Source organism: Geospiza fortis, unplaced genomic scaffold (genome assembly GCF_000277835.1).
Source record: "Geospiza fortis unplaced genomic scaffold, GeoFor_1.0 scaffold145, whole genome shotgun sequence".
In the NCBI taxonomy this organism is placed as follows: domain Eukaryota; kingdom Metazoa; phylum Chordata; class Aves; order Passeriformes; family Thraupidae; genus Geospiza; species Geospiza fortis.
In genome coordinates, this window is record NW_005054362.1 from 2,849,243 (window position 1) to 2,854,954 (window position 5,712).

A 5,712-nucleotide genomic window follows, 5' to 3' on the forward strand; every position below is an offset into this window, starting at 1 on the left:
CGGGGACGGGGCCCCACAAAGGCGCGGACGGTCCCTGGGTTGGTACCGGAGCCCCGGGGATGTGCCCGAAGAGTTGAGTGGTTCTGCTTAACCGGGGGTAATTTGAGCTCCGCGAGTATGCCCGACCCCAACAGCGTAAAGCCGGGATGAGGAGTGGCGAATTAATGCAGCAAACACTTGAAAATAATCTTATAATACACGGACTTGGGGTTAATTGTGGTGGTGGCTTCGCTCCGTGCCTCTGGCACGCGTGCGGTGCAGCTCGGCGCGGAACGCGCACCCCGGCTGGTGCCGGCACCGCTCCCGGCACTGCACCCACGTGTCCTGTGAGAACCGGCCATAAAATCCAGAATGGATTGTAAATAGTGCTAAACAGGTGTTAAATAAACCGAAATTGCTCTTGCAATATGCATGTACAACAGGTAGTTAGAAATCGCATGAAAAAGAAGAAAAAATGCTATAAAGTAGCTGCTGATACAAAGAATCTGCAGGATGGAGATCCTGCAGTTCCTAAAACTATCGGCGGGTCTCATTTCTACAACACCCTATAACATCTACTCTAAATTGATGCTGACCAAGTATTGGGACCATCTGATTGCAATAGCAGGGTCAGAGTGCAGGTTTTGAACAGCCCCCAGGTTCCACAGCGTGGCTCCTCTCTGAAGTGACATCCTTTACTTCCCCTCCACATCCCCCAAGAAAGGGAACATCAAAGGATACCCAAACCAGGGTCGGGGCTGATGGCTTTGGCAGTGCTCCTCTGGTTAGCTTTTTGCAATCAGTTAAGCATCCTAGGTATTATATGAAATATATTAAGTGTTAATGTGAAATATAAAACACATTAAAATTCAACTTTTCAGGCCTTGCGTTGATCTCTTTGGAACAATCCCTACTTTAATGATCCATGGATAAAGGCTGGAGAGGATGGAGTTCTAACAGGATTTAAGGCAGCGAGCTTCTCCTTCTGATTCTGCCAAGAACTGTTTGCAGAATCTTGAAAAATCATGTAGTCTTTCTCTAACATCTCCCTGTTTGCAGATGATTGAACTTTATTATGGTATGGAAGTGTTTTATAGGCTATATATTGAAGTGTGGATTCCAGATGTCTGTTGGAGCAAGTGCATTATTAATCCATAATCCTGAGGAGATATATACATATCTCGACCTTTCAGCCAAGATTACTCAATCTTAAAATTAAATACATGTGTACATCTGTAGGATTGAGGTCAGAATACAAGATAAATGGATGTTACTAGAGAATCATCAGACAAAAAACACATCATCCATCCATGCTGCAAAAGTCTACCAAAAGAGACAGAACAGAGACATAAAAGAAAATAAACTCATTTTTCTAAATTTTTTTTTTTGGACATGGACAATCTGAAACTCTTGGTGTATCAAGCAAACCTACCAGGACTGTATCCATCACATACACCTGGCAACATCAGAGCACATTATGGAAGTGTGGAAGTAAATGTTTCAGAAACAACACAGTTTCTATCTATAGATCTCCAAAAATAGAAGACACTTTTTAAAGCTTGTTTTAAGACAGAAATTATACCTATTCAACTACAGTTCATTATACCATGGAAATAATCTGTGTGTCAATAAAAAAAAACCTATCCCAAACTTAAACGAACTGGGGGGGAAAAAAGGGGAGGGGAAATGTGTAGGTTGTGGATTATGAGAATATCCATAACCACAGCTGCATTAGACAGGATAAAAACATTTAGAAGCAATATTAAATTCCCATATTTAGTGCTGGCTGATGAGGGTTGGGGCTGGTTTTCCCTCTGAGCAGATCGTGGCACTGTTTTCCAACAGTGCCCAGAGCTGGGCCCCATCAGGCAGGGCCTGGATGGGACATCCCAGGGCTGACACAAGACTGGCCTTCTTCACAGCCAAAAATATGGGAAAAACACATCAAAATGCTGTGCTTTTTTGACACTGTGCTATAGTGTCAAAACCATAGCATCAACTGTAGAAAGGAGTGGTGGTCATTGGGAAAGTGGCTGGGCTGAACTCTGAAAAAAACACTAAAACTTTTTTTTTGCTGGATGTTAATGTAGCTTAAATTATTTAAGATCTAATCATGCCAAGGCGCTGGATCCTGACCTCGTTAGCTCGGAACTGGGAGCTGTCATTTAATTAATGTTGTACTGCAGGGCTCATGGTGAAACCAGAGCTGAAGTTCTCTGCTGGGGAAGGCTCTAGGAAGACACAGGATCATTTCACCCCACTGAGCTTTAAAACAGTTAGTTCCCATTGCACAGAATGGACTGGACTAATCTTAAAGCATTTTTTCAAATACTGTTTATCCTGTAAGATCTACCATTCTATACTTTCTTTCCCTTGGGTTAGGATGGAAGATGAGATATTTAAGTATTTCTCTGTTTTATGAAGGAAGCTGAAATACATTTTTTCTAGACATGGTAGATCAAAATCTTTCCCCTGCAGAAATTCCATCAACTAAATGTTAAGCTCTGCTGTAGATGAGATTTGCAAAGATGTTTCCCTTAACCTCCCTGGCAAAGCTGTATTTGCCTTTGCAAGTTCAAATGTGTTGTTTTTAATGCAGATCTACCATGACTTCCACTTTGTGGTGGCTTGATTAGGGTTGGGTGCAGTAACAGGAACAAATGGAAGTGCTGATTTGCATGAGAAGCTGGAGATCCGTTCTAGCCAAGCTGCTGTGCCAGGGCAGCACCTCGGTGTGCTCAGCACCGGATCACATTAATCACAGGGTACTCAGCCAACCTATTCAGCCTCCTACAGAAAATACAGAAGTACATTTTTAGCAGAAAAAAAGAACTGTGAGTATCCTTGTGACAGTGTACAGATTTCTCAGGGCTTTCTGGAAAGAAACTTGGACTTCTGCCACCTGCTCCGATTGTGTTCATGCATAAATGATCCAGAGAACGGGTTGACATTACCTCTAATTAGGGGTAATAACAGCCTGCTGCTGAAAGGGCCCGTTCCCTTTCTCTTGCATGTACATCCCTCACTTTTCCTGCTTTAGGTCTGGTGGTGCTGCAGCCACGGGGACAGTCAGTTCAGTGACCCGATCTGGCAGAAAACTCAGCCATTAAGAAAAAAAAAATTATTTCATTAGGTCAATCCAGTGAAGTTCTGCAGCCATTTGATCAGAGCTATGCACAGGCTGGAGAGGGCGGAGATGAAGGGAGAGGGCAGGATACACCCTTTTGGTGGCCTTCTGCAATTGCACGGGTCACAGGTGACAGCAAACCCCGGCCCTGAGCCCCAGCGTGACTTCAGAAGAACTCCCTGAAGCATTTCTAAGAGTTAATTAAGCATGGCTGACTCTTTTAGTTTCAGCTCACTCCAGAGTGGCAGTGTAGAGGTGTGTCATAATGAGTAATAGAGTTGGAAATAATTTATCCTGTTTAGTTTGTACCTCAGATGGAGCTGTAAAATGGACAGAAAGGGAAAAGGGTGCACTGCTGGGGTCCTCGTGTTGATCCTTAATGTATTTTTTCTGTTTAACAAACTGATATTTCTTTTCTTTCTTACAGGAAAGGAATGTTTATTTCACTGAGGCTTGGAATCTCAAAATGACACATGGGTCTGGTTTGGAAAAGGGCATGAGATGAAATGCCTTTGCTGATTTTTCAGGTCCTTCTTCATACTGTTTCTCTGAATGAAATACAAACTCAGCAGAAACTCAGTGTTTAATGTTGTTGTATCTTTCAAAGCCCATTCCAATTAGCAGGAATAAGAGTGATGGACAGGAAAATAGAGGAACAGTGAGTTCAAAGAGTCTATTTTAATACAATTATTTAGAAAGACACTTGAAGTCCTTGCCAGATGTATGTCTCTTGCAGGTGGTTCTTTTTTTTTTAGAGAAATCTGATTTTAGGGAACAGGTCAAGACCTAGTGCAGTAGTACTCCCTCATGATGTTACAGTTCAACCTTAATTTTGCACAGAAACAAGAAGAATTAGTGAACAATCCACGTTGGTTATGTACACGTACATAAACATTGGTCATAGCTTATGAGCAGCAATGCAAAATATTTTAAGTGTATAATTCCACAGGATAGAGACTTAAATGTTTTTCTGAGATGCAGAGGAAGTTCTAGTTACTGGTTTTGAGGGTTATCATATCTTCCAAGAAAAAAAGTGATAAAAAAAGTGATAAACCACAATTGGTTTGCTCTTAGCCTCAGGCGCCAGTGGGAGACACAGAGAATGTTGATTGTGGGGTGGTGTTCTGTTCTGGTTTTTTTTTTTGGGTGGGGGGGGCAATTAATAATTAAAGCACACCAAAGAAAGAGAAGTGTTTTATAGTAACAGACTCATTTAAGTTGGGAAAAATTTTAGGATGATCAAGTCTAACCACAAATCTAACACTACCAAATTTTAACTTATGCTGGACTTCCACTCAAATGGATCCTACACAGCAGTACTGTCACCCAAAGAAGAGAAAGATTGTGGCCAAAATTCCGTGGAGTTGGTGCTAAAAGCAGAGTCTTTTATGGAAAGACTAAGTCAAACTCATTCTTCTACTGAGGTGTTTTAATGCCCCTGTAGATAAAAATCTCACCCGAAGCTGTTTATAACAAGAGGGCTGTGTTTATTTCCTGAGAAGAGAATGAGATCAAATCTACGTGGTACAGGCAATGCCTCCGAAGACTTCAAATCCTTACAATTATTTTTCTTGGATGTTTTCACTACATCTTTTTAAAAAGAATGCCTTGTACATGAAAAGCATCAAGTGACCTTGTTGGTATCGATTGTTGTTCCCTTTGTTGTGCTTAGGAAGTGAAGGATCTTGCAAATCAGAAAGGTGTGAAGAACAAAGCAAAAATGTTAAAGACAATCTGCCGTGATTTTCCTACTTGTAAATAAGGTGGAAAATGTCAAAACAATACAAACTAATGATGCTTTTGATTGCTAATGGAACTAGCGTGGATTCATCTCCTAGGTGACCATCCATGTGCCTGTTAATAGTAAAAGTATCCTTGTCGAGTATTATTTATATTGTTAAAATCCTATTTTTCTTAACTACAAATTGATAGCAACAGGTTTGTTTCTTACACATCCCTTAAGTCTCCTGATGCACAAATTTGATGTGGCACAAGCAGTGTATTACTTTTCAGAAATCACCTTCAGAACTCTGCCAAGTATTCACCAGGGAGTTCTGCTCTACGCCTCAATTTTCCCTCTGTAAAACACAGAAAAAATGAATTATGGTTTACAGGGTGTATGTGAACCTGGTAATAAAAAAAATCTTTCAACACTGGCATGTCTAGATGTTGAAATGTTCTGCTTAATCAACCTTATCAAGTGCTTGCTGATAAAGGCAGGTTTATCAAGGGCTCTGGGCCTACGAGATGTTGTGAAAACCCCGAACTACGTGACAAAGGGTTAGCTGGGTCAGTTTTAATTAGAATAGAGGGTGGATGTTCTAACCGGTCTGGATCCACATGTTCTGTCCGGTCTGGACAGGTGTAGGTTGGATATTTAAGCATTTTAGGACGGGGGACTACAGAAGGAAGAGGCTGAGGCACAGCTTTGTGTTTTGTTCTGAGGGGCGTTCTGAGGGATCCTGTCCGCCCTGGGGAGCGCAGGGGCTCACGCACTGGGCTGAGGGGCACAAACCCACCGGAAACTGCAGCTTCCCGTCAGCGGCACTCGGGCCGAGCTGCTCACCCGGAGAACGAGGCGGGGGCTCCGGCGGGCGCTCGGGGAG